Source organism: Somniosus microcephalus, chromosome 3, assembly GCF_052327205.1.
Source record: "Somniosus microcephalus isolate GS21.2 chromosome 3, FLI_Smic_1.0, whole genome shotgun sequence".
Taxonomy (NCBI): domain Eukaryota; kingdom Metazoa; phylum Chordata; class Chondrichthyes; order Squaliformes; family Somniosidae; genus Somniosus; species Somniosus microcephalus.
The window spans coordinates 310,007,720-310,022,673 of record NC_140989.1 but is presented as its reverse complement, the minus strand read 5'-3'; the positions used below and the strand labels follow the sequence as shown (position 1 = coordinate 310,022,673).

At 52.9% G+C, this 14,954-nt stretch overlaps 1 long non-coding RNA gene across 2 annotated transcripts in view; it reads left to right on the top strand.

Moving 5' to 3' along the window:
• The first annotated feature begins 4,796 nt into the window (after positions 1-4,796).
• The window catches only part of LOC147122133 (uncharacterized), a 242,336-nt gene continuing 232,178 nt past the window's right edge, over positions 4,797-14,954 (top strand). For both annotated transcript variants that reach the window (XR_015077684.1, XR_015077683.1), the window contains exon 1: positions 4,797-4,904. This is a non-coding gene — a long non-coding RNA (uncharacterized LOC147122133). The remainder of the gene's footprint in view (positions 4,905-14,954) is intronic.

Here is a 14,954-nt window from a genome sequence, read left to right as displayed (position 1 = left end):
CTCTCTCTTCTCCCCCCCGTCTCTCTCTTCTCCCCCCCGTCTCTCTCTTCTCCCCCCCCGTCTCTCTCTTCTCCCCCCCGTCTCTCTCTTCTCCCCCCCCCGTCTCTCTCTTTTCCCCCCCGTCTCTCTCTTCTCCCCCCCGTCTCTCTCTTCTCCCCCCCGTCTCTCTCTTCCCCCCCGTCTCTCTCTTCTCCCCCCCCGTCTCTCTCTTCTCCGCCCCCCGTCTCTCTCTTCTCCCCCCGTCTCTCTCTTCTCCCCCCCGTCTCTCTCTTCTCCCCCCCGTCTCTCTCTTCTCCGCCCCCCGTCTCTCTCTTCTCCCCCCCGTCTCTCTCTTCTCCCCCCCCGTCTCTCTCTTCTCCCCCCCGTCTCTCTCTTCTCCCCCCCGTCTCTCTCTTCTCTCCCCAGTCTCTCTCTTCTCCCCCCCCCGTCTCTCTCTTCTCCCCCGTCTCTCTCTTCTCCCCCCGTCTCTCTCTTCTCCCCCCAGTCTCTCTCTTCTCCCCCCCGTCTCTCTCTTCTCTCCCCCGTCTCTCTCTTCTCCCCCCCCGTCTCTCTTCTCCCCCCCGGTCTCTCTCTTCTCCCCCCCCGTCTCTCTCTTCTCCCCCCCGTCTCTCTCTTCTCCCCCCCCGTCTCTCTCTTCTCCCCCCCCGTCTCTCTCTTCTCCCCCCCCGTCTCTCTCTTCTCCCCCCCGTCTCTCTCTTCTCTCCCCCCGTCTCTCTCTTCTCCCCCCGTCTCTCTCTTCTCCCCCCCCGTCTCTCTTCTCTCCCCCGTCTCTCTTCTCCCCCCGTCTCTCTCTTCTCCCCCCCGTCTCTCTCTTCTCCCCCCCGTCTCTCTCTTCTCCCCCCCCCGTCTCTCCCTTCTCCCCCCCGTCTCTCTCTTCTCCCCCCCCGTCTCTCTCTTCTCCCCCCCGTCTCTCTCTTCTCCCCCCCCGTCTCTCTCTTCTCCCCCGTCTCTCTTCTCCCCCCCCCGTCTCTCTCTTCTCCCCCACGTCTCTCTTCTCCCCCCCGTCTCTCTCTTCTCCCCCCCGTCTCTCTCTTCTCCCCCCCGTCTCTCTCTTCTCCCCCCCCGTCTCTCTCTTCTCCCCCCGTCTCTCTTCTCCCCCCCGTCTCTCTTCTCCCCCCCGTCTCTCTTCCTCCCCCCCGTCTCTCTCTTCTCCCCCCCGTCTCTCTCTTCTCCCCCCCCGTCTCTCTCTTCTCCCCCCCGTCTCTCTCTTCTCCCCCCCGTCTCTCTCTTCTCCCCCCCGTCTCTCTCTTCTCCCCCCCCGTCTCTCTCTTCTCCCCCCCCCGTCTCTCTCTTCTCCCCCCAGTCTCTCTCTCGATCCTCCCCCCCCGTCTCTCTCTTCTCCCCCCCCGTCTCTCTCTTCTCCCCCCCCGTCTCTCTCTTCTCCCCCCCCCGTCTCTCTCTTCTCCCCCCCCCCGTCTCTCTCTTCTCCCCCCCCCCGTCTCTCTCTTCTCCCCCCCCGTCTCTCTCTCTCCCCCCCACCCCCCGTCTCTCTCTTCTCCCCCCCACCCCCCGTCTCTCTCTTCTCCCGCCCCCCCCGTCTCTCTCTTCTCACCCCCCCCGTCTCTCTCTTCTCCCCCCCGTCTCTCTCTTCTCCCCCCCCCCGTCTCTCTCTTCTCCGCCCCCCGTCTCTCTCTTCTCCGCCCCCCGTCTCTCTCTTCTCCGCCCCCCCGTCTCTCTCTTCTCCGCCCCCCCGTCTCTCTTCTCCGCCCCCCCCCGTCTCTCTCTTCTCTGCCCCCCCGTCTCTCTCTTCTCCCCCCAGTCTCTCTCTCGATCCTCCCCCCCGTCTCTCTCTTCTCCCCCCCGTCTCTCTCTTCTCCCCCCCCCGTCTCTCTCTTCTCCCCCCCCCGTCTCTCTCTTCTCCCCCCCCGTCTCTCTCTTCTCCCCCCCCGTCTCTCTCTTCTCCCCCCCCGTCTCTCTCTTCTCCCCCCCCCGTCTCTCTCTTCTCCCCCCGTCTCTCTCTTCTCCCCCCCCCGTCTCTCTCTTCCTCCCCCCCCCGTCTCTCTCTTCCCCCCCCGTCTCTCTCTTCTCCCCCCCCCGTCTCTCTCTTCCCCCCCCCGTCTCTCTCTTCCCCCCCGTCTCTCTCTTCCCCCCCGTCTCTCTCTTCTCCCCCCCCCGTCTCTCTCTTCTCCCCCCCCGTCTCTCTCTTCTCCCCCCCCCGTCTCTCTCTTCTCCCCCCCCCCGTCTCTCTCTTCTCCCCCCCCCGTCTCTCTCTTCTCCCCCCCCCGTCTCTCTCTTCCCCCCCCGTCTCTCTCTTTCTCCCCCCCCCGTCTCTCTCTTCTCCCCCCCCCGTCTCTCTCTTCCCCCCCCCGTCTCTCTCTTCCCCCCCCGTCTCTCTCTTCCCCCCCCCCGTCTCTCTCTTCTCCCCCCCCCGTCTCTCTCTTCTCCCCCCCCCGTCTCTCTCTTCTCCGCCCCCCCCCGTCTCTCTCTTCTCCGCCCCCCCCCGTCTCTCTCTTCTCCGCCCCCCCCCGTCTCTCTTCTCCGCCCCCCCCGTCTCTCTCTTCTCCGCCCCCCCGTCTCTCTCTTCTCCGCCCCCCCCCGTCTCTCTCTTCTCCGCCCCCCCCGTCTCTCTCTTCTCCGCCCCCCCCCCCGGTCTCTCTCTTCTCCGCCCCCCCCCCCGTCTCTCTCTTCTCCGCCCCCCCCCCCGTCTCTCTCTTCTCCGCCCCCCCCCCGTCTCTCTCTTCTCCGCCCCCCCCCGTCTCTCTCTTCTCCGCCCCCCCCCCGTCTCTCTCTTCTCCGCCCCCCCCCGTCTCTCTCTTCTCCGCCCCCCCGTCTCTCTCTTCTCCGCCCCCCCGTCTCTCTCTCTCGTTCTCTCTCCGCCCCCCCCCCGTCTCTCTCTTCTCCGCCCCCCCCCCGTCTCTCTCTTCTCCGCCCCCCCCCCGTCTCTCTCTTCTCCGCCCCCCCCCCGTCTCTCTCTTCTCCGCCCCCCCCCCGTCTCTCTCTTCTCCGCCCCCCCCCGTCTCTCTCTTCTCCGCCCCCCCCCCCGTCTCTCTCTTCTCCGCCCCCCCCCCGTCTCTCTCTTCTCCGCCCCCCCCCGTCTCTCTCTTCTCCGCCCCCCCCGTCTCTCTCTTCTCCGCCCCCCCCGTCTCTCTCTTCTCCGCCCCCTCCCGTCTCTCTCTTCTCCGCCCCCCCCGTCTCTCTCTTCTCCGCCCCCCCCCCGTCTCTCTCTTCTCCGCCCCCCCCCCGTCTCTCTCTTCTCCGCCCCCCCCCCCGTCTCTCTCTTCTCCGCCCCCCCCCCCGTCTCTCTCTTCTCCGCCCCCCCCCCGTCTCTCTCTTCTCCGCCCCCCCCGTCTCTCTCTTCTCCGCCCCCCCCCCGTCTCTCTCTTCTCCGCCCCCCCCCGTCTCTCTCTTCTCCGCCCCCCCCCCGTCTCTCTCTTCTCCGCCCCCCCCCCGTCTCTCTCTTCTCCGCCCCCCCCCCCCGTCTCTCTCTTCTCCGCCCCCCCCCCCCGTCTCTCTCTTCTCCGCCCCCCCCCCCGTCTCTCTCTTCTCCGCCCCCCCCCCCCGTCTCTCTCTTCTCCGCCCCCCCCCGTCTCTCTCTTCTCCGCCCCCCCCCCCGTCTCTCTCTTCTCCGCCCCCCCCCCCGTCTCTCTCTTCTCCGCCCCCCCCCCCGTCTCTCTCTTCTCCGCCCCCCCCGTCTCTCTCTTCTCCGCCCCCCCCCCGTCTCTCTCTTCTCCGCCCCCCCCCCCGTCTCTCTCTTCTCCGCCCCCCCCCGTCTCTCTCTTCTCCGCCCCCCCCGTCTCTCTCTTCTCCGCCCCCCCCCGTCTCTCTCTTCTCCGCCCCCCCCCCGTCTCTCTCTTCTCCGCCCCCCCCCCGTCTCTCTCTTCTCCGCCCCCCCCCCGTCTCTCTCTTCTCCGCCCCCCCCCCGTCTCTCTCTTCTCCGCCCCCCCCCGTCTCTCTCTTCTCCGCCCCCCCCCCGTCTCTCTCTTCTCCGCCCCCCCCCCGTCTCTCTCTTCTCCGCCCCCCCCCCGTCTCTCTCTTCTCCGCCCCCCCCCGTCTCTCTCTTCTCCGCCCCCCCCCCGTCTCTCTCTTCTCCGCCCCCCCCCGTCTCTCTCTTCTCCGCCCCCCCCCGTCTCTCTCTTCTCCCCCCAGTCTCTCTCTCGATCCCCGGGCCTCTCTGCCCCCCCAGTCTCTCTCCCTCTCTCTCTCCTTCCCACACAGACAGACAGACAAACTCATTTATATATATAATAAAAATTATTTCTACTTTTTTCATAACAACATGCCGTCAAAAAACCCTCGGCACCGCCGGGCACTCCAGCTCGTCCCTGCTATAATGGAAAGATACGTGGAAGAAACTGATCCTCAGCATTCTTCCTAAAGTTAAGTCTGTTTTATTTTTGTTTAAAATCTGTAACCCGTTTTTATGTATTTCGCTCTGAAAAATCAACTAAACTCCACACTTTTACACAGGCATGCGATCTGCTTTGCTCTTTATGATCACGTAAATTTCACTCCTGTCACCGACAGGATACATATCGTTGAAGCTCAAAACTTTGCCAGTAGTAAGAAAGACAGTGTTGTCAGATGGATTGACTGCACTCTCAGATGCAAGGATTAAATAACGATGCGCCCTAAAAAGAGAAACGAGTATTTATTTTCAGTGCAGAATAAATGAGTGACAGCAAGCATTGCCACGCCTGCTCCTCTCTGAGCCCCTGGCCACAGCCTGGCTGGCGCGCCTCGACCCCGAGTGCCCGTCATTCATGGTGCAGCCCGATTGGCCGTAGCCAATGGCAGTTGAGTTTATGGTATCCCGGAAGTGCGCAGTCCAGGTGTCTGGAGGCGGTGGGCGGGTCGGAGGCTCCAGCCATGCAGTCTCACTTGATCCTGCGCCTGCTGGGCGGGGCGGGGCGGGGCGTTGAGCCGCGCGGTGGAAGTGAAGCGACCCGGGGGAGTTTCACAATCCAGTAAGTTTTGGCATCGGTGGCTCATGTTTACAAATGCTGAAAGATGGCAATGTGGGAGGGTCACCTGTCGTGGGTCGCATTGACCCTGGTGTCTATACGGGGCGATGTGTTTTCCCGGATAGTGGGGTGTTTCATGCCTATTTAAAAAAAAAAATGATTCAATTGCCCCTTATTTGTTCAGACAGATTACATATTGCGGAAATCAAGAATCCTGTTCATATGCTCAATGTAGAAAGAGTTCTGATGAAAGGCCATTGACAACAACAACTTGTATTTATATAGCACCTTTAACATAGAAACATAGAAGATAGGAGCAGGAGTAGGCTATTCGGCCCTTCGAGCCTGCTCTGCCATTCAATGCGATCATGGCTGATCATCCCAATTCAGCACCTGGTCCCTGCTTTCTCCCCATACCCCTTGATCCCTTTAGCCTTAAGAAATATATCCAACTCCTTCTTGAATATATTTAATGTATTGGCCTCTACTGCCTTCTGTGGTAGAGAATTCCACAGGTTCACCACTCTCTGGGTGAAGAAATTCCTCCTCATCTCTGTCCTAAATGGCTTACCCCTTATCCTTAGACTGTGACCCCTGGTTCTGGACTCCCTGAACATCGGGAACATCCTTCCTGCATCTAGTCTGTCCAGCCCTGTCAGAATTTTATAAGTTTCAATGAGATCCCCTCATTCTACTAAACTCTAGCGAATATAAGCCAAATCGACCCAATCTCTCCTCTTACGTCATTCCTGCCATCCCAGGTATCAGTCTGGTGAATCTTCGCTGCACTCCCTCCATGGCAAGAACATCCTTCCTCAGCTAAGGCGACCAAAACTACACACAATACTCAAGGTGTGGTCTCACCAAGTCCCTGTACAACTGCAGCAAGACATCCTTGCTCCTGTACGCGAATCCTCTCGTTATGAAGGCCAACATACCATTTGCTTTCTTAACCGCCTGCTGCGCCTGCATGCTTACCTTCAGCGACTGGTGCACAAGGACACCCAGGTCTCGTTGCACTTCCCCTTTTCCCAATCTATTGCCGTTCAGATAATCTGTCTTCCTGTTTTTGCCACTGAAGTGGATAACCTCGCATTTATCCACATTATACTGCATCTGCCCAATCACCCAACCTGTCCAAATCATCCTGGAGTTTCTCTGCATCCTCCTCACAGCACACATGCCCACCCAGCTTTGTGTCGTCTGCAAACTTGGAGATATTACATCTAGTTCCCTCATCTAGATCATTAATATATATTGTGAATAGCTGGGGTCCTAGCACCGATCCCTGCAGTATCCCACTAGTCACTGCCTGCCACTCGGAAAAAGACCCGTTTATTTCAACTCTTTGCTTCCTGTCTGCCAACCAGTTCTCTATCCAAGTCAGTACCTTACCACCAATCCCATGTGCTTTAACTTTTCACGCTAATCTCTTATGCGGGACCTTATCGAAAGCCTTCTGAAAGTCCAAATACACCACATTATCTATCTAATTGTAGCCAGAGAATCACCTGCAATGGCTTCTTTTCCTGCTCCCGCATCATGTAACCCCCAAGGATCTATCCTTGGCCCCCTCCTATTTCTCATCTACATGCTTCGCCTTGACAATATTATCTGAAAACACAGCGTCAGTTTCCACAGGTACTCTGATGACACTATGTTACCCAGCTCTACCTCGCCGCCACCACTCTCGACCCATCCACGGACTCTAAATTGTCAGACTGCTTGTCTGATATCCAGTACTGAATGAGCAGAAATTTCCACCAATTAAGTATTGGGAACGCCGAAGCCATTGTCTTTGGTCCCCGCCATAAACTCTGTTCCCTAGCCACCGACTCCATCCCTCTCCCGAGCATTTGTCTGAGGCTGAACCAGACTGTTCGCAATCTTGGTGTTGTATTTGACCCTGAAATGAGCTTCCAACCACATTTCCATGCCATAACTAAGACCGCCTATTTCCACCTCCGTAACATTGCCCATCTCCGCCCCTGCCTCTGCTCATCTGCTGCTGAAACCCCCATCCATGCCGTTGTTACCTCTAGACTTGACTATTCCAACGCACTCCTGGCTGACCTCCCACATTCTACCCTACATAAACTTGAGGCCATTCAAAACTCGGCTGCCCGTGTTCTAACTCGCACCAAGTCCCGTTCACCCATCACCCCTGTGCACGCTGACCTACATTGGCTCCCGGTTAAGCAACGTCTCGATTTTAAAATTCTCATCCTTGTTTTCAAATCCCTCCATGGCATTGCCCCTCCCTATCTCTATAATCTCCTCCAAAGGCTTGTGACACTTTTTCATTTTATTTATTTTTAATCCCTTAGCCATGGCTCATGTCTCTGAATCAGAAGTTCATGGGTTCAAGCCCCACTCTGGAGATGTGAGCATACAGCCTAGGCTGACCGAGCGAGCACTGCATTGTCGGAGGTGCCATCTTTCAGATGCGACATTAAACCAAGTCTCTGTCTGCCTGCTCAGCTGGGCATAAAATATCCCATGGCAGTATTCAAAGAAGAGCAGGAGAGTTATCCCAGTGTCCTAGCCAATATTTACCCCTCCGCCAACATCACTAAAAGTAGATTGACTTGCTATTCACCTTATTGCTGTTTGTGACGCCTTGCTGTGTGCAAATTGGCTATCGTTTTTTTTTTATTCGTTTGTGGGATCTGGGTGTCGCTGGCAAGGCCAGCATTTATTGCCCATCCCTAGTTGCCCTTGAGAAGGTGGTGGTGAGCAGCCTTATTAAATCGCTGCAGTCTGTGTGGTGATGGTACTCCCACAGTGCTGTTAGGTAGGGAGTTCCAGGATTTTAACCCAGCGACGATGAAGGATCGGCGATATACTTCTAAGTCAGGATGGTGTGTGACTTGGAGGGGAACTTGGAGGTGGTGGTGTTCCCATGCGCTTGCTGCCCTTGTCCTTCTAGGTGGAAGAGGTTGTGGGTTTGGGAGGTGCTGCCGAAGAAGCCTTGACGAGTTGCTGCAGTGCATCTTGTAGATGGTGCACACTGTAGCCACGGTACACCGGAGGTGGAGGGAGTGAATGTTTAAGGTGGTGGATGGGGTGCCAATCAAGCGGGCTGCTTTGTCCTGGATGGTGTCGAGCTTCTTGAGTGTTGTTGGAGCTGCACTTATCCAGGCAAGTGGAGAGTATTCCATCACACTCCTTACTTGTGCCTTGTAGATGGTGGAAAGGCTTTGGGGAATCAGGAGGTGAGACACTCGCCACAGAATACCTAGCCTCTGACCTGCTCTTGTTGCCACAGTATTTATGTGGCTGGTCCAGTTAAGTTTCTGGTCAGTGGTGACCTCCAGGATGTTGATAGTAGGGAATTCGGCGATGGTAATGCCATTGAATGTCAAGGGGAGGTGGTTAGACTGTCACTTGTTGGAGATAGTCATTGCCTGGCACCTCTGTGACGCAAATGTTACCTGCCACTTTTCAGCCCAAGCCTGAAAGTCGTCCAGGTCTTGTTGCATGCGGGCATGGACTGCTTCATTATCTGTGGAGTTGTGAATGGTGCTGAACACTGTGCAATCATCAGCGAACATCCCCATTTCTGACCTTATATTGGAGGGAAGGTCATTGATGAAGCAGCTGAAGATGGTTGGGCCTAGGACACTGCCCTGAGGAACTCCTGCAGCAATGTCCTGGGACATTCAACCACCACAACCATCTTCCTTCGTGCTAGGTATGACTCCAGCCAGTGGAGTGTTTTCCCCCTGATTCCCATTGACTTCAGTTTTACTAGAGCTCCTTGATGCCAGACTCAGTCAAATGCTGCCTTGATGTCAAGGGCAGTCACTCTCACCTCAGCTCTGGAATTCAGCTCCTTTGTCCATGTTTGGACCAAGGCTGTAATGAGGTCTGGAGCTGAGTGGTCTTGGCAGAACCCAAACTGGGCATCAGTGAGGTTATTGGTGAGTAAGTGCTGCTTGATAGCACTGTTGATGACACCTTCCATCACTTTGATGATTGAGAGTAGACTGATGGGGCGGTAATTGGCCGGATTGGATTTGTCCTGCTTTTTGTGGACAGGACATACCTGGGCAGTTTTCCACATTGTCGGATAGATGCCAGTGTTGTAGCTGTACTGGAACAGCTTGGCTAGAGGCGCGGCTAGTTCTCGAGCACAAGTGTTCAGCACGATAGCCGGGATGTTGTCCGGGCCCATAGCCTTTGCTGTATCCAGTGCGCTCAGCCGTTTCTTGATATCACGTGGAGTGAATCGAATTGGCTGAAGACTGGCTTCTGTGATGGTGAGGACCTCAGGAGGAGGCTGATATGGATCATCCACTCGGCACTTCTGGCTGAAAATGATTGCAAATGCTTTACGATTAAAGATCAATGGTTAGGCTGCAGCTTTGCGTACCTTAATGTAGGAAGGATGTTAAGGCCATAGACAAGCTACAGAAGAGATTCACTGTCACCAGGGATGAGAGGCTTCTAGTTATGAGAGAAGAGAGAAACTTGCATTTATACAGTATCTTTCACAAACTCAGGACATCCCAAAGTACTTCACAGCCAGAGTACATTTGAAGTGTAGTTACTGGCATAACATAGGGAACGGTAGCTTAGTGGTAATGTCCTGAATTTGTGAAAGATACTGTACAATAACATTGTGCTAAGATAAGGCACAGAATGGGTGGAAAAACTTCTGGAATTGAGGGAATCACAGAAAAGTGTCAGATGGAGGGTTTACACCAACTCTGTACCCTTGACACTGACTTTAGTTCCTTCTGAAATTGTGACTCAACCAAGACTGGATGTTGGACAAGCAGTTTGACAACACACAGGTAGTGGAGGAGTTGAGAGAGGTTGTGAAGCTGATCCCACATCTGGAAAATATATTGTTATGGGGTAGCATGTAAATGAGAAAGAGAAGAGGCCCAAGGATCGATCCTTGCAGGACTATTGAGGTAATGGGGTGGGAAGAGTAGCCATTGCTGGAGACTCACTGGCTATAATTAGATAGGTTACATTGGAACCAAATGAGGATAGTCCCACTGAGCTGAACAACAGAGGGTGTCATTGGAAGACGATGCTTTGGTCGACCTTGTGAATGGCTGACGAAAGGACAAGGAGAGAATGTAATTTGGGGGGTGGTGGGTGGGGGGGTGCAGGGTGGTGGCTGGGCACAATGTTTCTCCTAATTTCTTTTTGGGTGCGCAGTGCGAAACTTAACATTGAAAAAGTTGGTCCCGGGCAGCTTATAGGGATCTTTGGGCACAGCGCAGCCTGTGGAGGAGCAGTGAATGACAGACCACAACTTCAGGGTGTGCCAAATCCAGAAGTTGCCGTCAGTTTCAAAAGGCAGAATGATGGCGAACACTGCCAGCTCGCCATCATCTGGACCGCCAATTCTGGGCCATTATCTTGGAAATTGAGTGGATAGACCGTGGATAAGCAGGAGAGAGGAGTGGAAGTACAAGCAAATTCACTAAGACAGTCAAGTATTGTTTCCTCATGCAACATGTGAGGCTAGCGAGGAGAGCAAAAACGATTGGATTTGGTGTCTAGAAATTCACTAGAGCTGATTAGTGATCACTGGGAATCTAACGGTTATCATATTAGATTTAATTTTGCTGTTAACACTTAGGTCATAAACAGCAATGTCGTGATTTCAGACTTTAGAAGACCAAATTTTGCAGCAATGGTAAGTGTTTTATGAAAAATTAATGAACAACCACACTTAATAGAACAGAAGAAAACAATGTATTCATGAAATCAGAGTGGCGGCGGCGGCGGGAATCTCAGCGGAGCGGCGAGGTATAAAGAAGCGCCAGAGACCAGGTAGGCCTCAGAGCGGCAGCGGCGGCAGCGGGAATCTTGGCGGAGCGGCGAGGTATAAAGAGGCGCCAGAGACCAGGTAGGCCTCAGAGCGGCGGTGGCGGGAATCTCGGCGGAGTGGCGAGGTATAAAGAGGCGCCAGAGACCAGGTAGGCCTCATAGCTCTCCAATCTCGGAGAGGGAGAGAAGTAAAAAGTAATCGAAGTGTGACGTCACCAGAAAGCAGGTAAGTGATTGGTTGGTGAGTATTTCTCTATTTTTTAAACTTTAACTCTGTGGTTTATACTTTCTAAGCTCTCTGTGGTGTAGCGGGACTGTTGGTAAACCAGGGCCCTTAAATATATCATTTAACTGTAGTGTAATTGGTGGGATTGATTTGTTTAATTTAATTTGAATTAATTAAAGGGTAAGTCATGGCAGGACAGTCCGGTGCCGTGGTATGCTCCTCCTGCGCTATGTGGGAACTCAGGGACACTTCCTCTGTCCCTGACAACCATGTGTGCAGGAAGTGTATCCAGCTGCAGCTACTGACAGACCGCATTGCGGCGCTGGAGCTGCGCTTGGATACATACTGGACCATTCGCGATGCTGAGGACGTCTTGAATAGCACGTTTAATCAGTTGGTCACACCGCAGGTAAAGGTGGCACAGGCAGAAAGGGAACGGGTGACCAACAGGCAGAGTAGTAGGCGCAGGCAGGTAGTGCAGGGGTCCCCTGTGGCCATCCCCCTCTCAAACAGATATACCACTTTTGATACTGATTGGGGGGGGGGGGGGGGATGGCTTACCAGGGGAAGGCAGCAGCAGCCAACTTCCTGGCACCAGGGGTGGTTCTGCTGCAGAGGACGGGAGGAAAAAGAGGGGGAGAGCTATAGTAATAGGGGATTCTATTGCAAGGGGAATAGATAGGCATTTCTGCAGCCGCAAACGAGACTCCAGGATGGTGTGTTGCCTCCCTGGTGCAAGGGTCAAGGATGTCTCTGAGTGGCTGCAGAACATTTTGGAAGGGGAGGGTGAACAGCCAGTTGTCGTGCATATAGGTACCAACGATATAGGTAAAATCTGGGATGAGGTCCTAAAAGCTGAATATAGGGAGTTAGGAGGTAAATTAAAAAATAGGACCTCAAAGGTAGTAATCTCAGGACTGCTACCAGTGCCACGTGCTAGTCAGAGTAGAAATAGACGGATATGTCAGATGAATACGTGGCTAGAGGAATGGTGCTACGGGGAGGGATTCAAATTGCTGGGACATTGGAACCGGTTCTGGGGGAGGTGGGACCAGTACAAAACGGACGGTTTGCACCTGGGCATGGCCGGGACCGATGTCCTAGGGGGAGTGTTTGCTAATGCTCTGGGGGAGGGTTTAAACTAAAATGGCAGGGGGTTGGGAACCTGAGCGGGGAGACAGAGGAAAGGGAAACAAGGATAAAAGCAAAAGACAGGAAGGAGGAAAAACAAAAGTGGCAGGCAGAGAAATCAAGGGTTTAAATCAAACATGGCCACAGTAAATAATAATTCTAAAAGATCTAAGAGCGTTAAAAAAAACAAGCCTGAAGGCTTTGTGTCTTAATGCGAGGACCATTCGTAATAAGGTGGATGAATTAGCTGCGCAAATAGAGGTAAACGAATATGATATGATTGGGATTACGGAAACATGGCTCCAGGGTGGCTAAGGCTGGGAACTCAACATCCAGGGGTATTCAATATTCAGGAAAGCTAGGCAAAAAGGAAAAGGAGGCGGGGTAGCATTGCTGGTTAAAGAGGCGATTAACACAATTGAAAGGAAGGATATTAGCTCTGATGATGTGGAATCTGTATGGGTAGAACTGAGAAATACCAAGGGGCAGAAAACGTTAGTGGGAGTGGTATATAGACCTCCAACGATCTAGGTAAAATCCAGGATGAGGTCCTAAAAGCTGAATATAGGGAGTTAGGAGGTAAATTAAAAAATAGGACCTCAAAGGCAGTAATGTGGAGGTCGGGGATGGCATTAAACGGGAAATTAGAGAAGCGTGCAATAAGGGCACAGCAGTTATCATGGGTGACTTTAATCTACATATAGATTGGGCTAACCAAATGAGTAACAATACTGTGGAGGAGGAATTCCTGGAGTGTATACGGGATGGTTTCCTGGACCAATATGTCGAGGAACCAACTAGAGATCAGGCCATCTTAGACTGGGTATTATGTAATGAGAAAGAATTAATTAGCAATCTTGTTGTGCGAGGCCCCTTGGGTCAGAGCGATCATAATATGATAGAATTCTTCATTAAGATGGAGAGTGAAATAGTTGACTCAGAGACTAGGGTCCTGAATTTAAATAAAGGAGACTACGATGGTATGAGGTGCGAGTTGGGTGGGATTGATTGGGGAATGTCACTCAAAGGGTTGACGGTGGATGGGCAATGGCAAACATTCAAAGATCGTATGGATGAACTACAGAGTTTGTTCATCCCAGTTTGGCATAAAAATAAAACAAAAAAGGTGACTCAACCGTGGCTAACAAGGGAAATTAGGGATAGTATAAGATCCAAGGAGAGGACATATAAATTGGCCAGAAAAAGCAGTAAACCTGAGGATTGGGAGCAGTTTAGGATTCAACAAAGGAGGACAAAGGGATTAATTAAGAGGGGGAAAATAGAGTATGAGCGTAAGCTTGCAGGGAACATAAAAACTGAATGTAAAAGCTTTTATAGCTATGTGAAGAGAAAAAGATTGGTGAAGTCAAGCGTAGGTCCCTTGCAGTCAGAATCAGGGGAATTTATAATGGGGAACAAAGAAATGGCAGACCAATTAAATACATACTTTGGTTCTGTCTTCATAAAGGAGGACACAAATAACCTCCCAAAGATGTCTGGGAACATAGGGTCTAATGAAAGGGAGGAACTGATAAAATTCAGTATTTGTAGGGAAATGGTGTTCGGGAAATTGATGGGTTTGAGGGCCGATAAATCCCCAGGGCCTGATAATCTACATCCTAGGGTACTTAAGGAAGTGGCCCTAGAAATAGTAGATGCATTGCTGGTCATCTTCCAAAATTCGATAGACTCTGGAACAGTACCCATGGATTGGCGGGTAGCTAATGTTACCTCACTGTTGAAAAAGGGTGGTAGAGAGAAAACAGTAAGCCTGACATCGGTAGTGGGGAAAATGCTAGAGTCCATTATAAAGGATGTACAGGAGACTTTGGTTTATCCGGAGGTTGTATGTCCGGAAACCTCGATCTACCGGCAGAAATCAGGAGCCGTTTTGTTAGGTTTTTTTTCTTCTCGTGGCTTTTTTTTCCAACAGTCAGGCTCTGCAAAGTCTCTCTGTAGCTTAGCAACAGCTTCAGAGACGCTTCCAAGGTACGGCCGATTGTTTAGAAGCTGTTGCTAAGCAACAGTGTTTGTTGTCAGATACGGAGATGAAAACCTCCGTATGCTTCAACATTAACGCTGGTATGTCCGGCAGTTTTGATAGATCGGCAACAGCTCGGTCCCGTCGGTGCCGGATATAACAAAGTTTCCTGTAATAGCAAAGCACTTGGAAAAAAGTGACCGAATTGGACAAAGTCAACATGGATTTACAAAAGTTAAATCTTGCTTGACTAATCTACTGGAATTTTTTGAGGATGTAACTGGTAAAATAGACAAGGGAGAACCAGTGGATGTGGTGTATTTGGATTTTCAAAAGGCTTTCGATAAGGTCCTGCATAAGAGATTAGCGTGTAAAATTAAGGCACATGGGATTGGGGGCAAGGTATTGACTTGGATAGAGAACTGGTTGGCAGACAGAAAGCAAAGAGTTGGAATAAACAGGTCTTTTTCCGAGTGGCAGGCAGTGACTAGTGGGGTACCGCAGGGATCGGTCTTTGGACCCCAGCTATTCACAATATATATTAATGATCTGGACGAGGGAACTAGATGTAATATCTCCAAGTTTGCAAACGACACAAAGCTGGGTGGGTGTGTGTGTGCTGTGAGGAGGATGTCGAGAAACTCCAGTATGATTTGGACAGGTTGGGTGATTGGGCAGAAGCATGGCAGATGCAATATAACGTGGATAAATGCGAGGTTATCCACTTTGCTGGCAAAAACAGGAAGGCAGATTATTATCTGAATGGCAATAGATTGGGAGAAGGGGAAGTGCAACGAGACCTGGGTGTCCTTGTGCACCAGTCGCTGAAAGTAAGCATGCAGGTGCAGCAGGCGGTTAAGAAGGCAAATGGAATGTTGGCCTTCGTAGCGAGAGGGTTTGAGTACAGGAACAAGGATGTCTT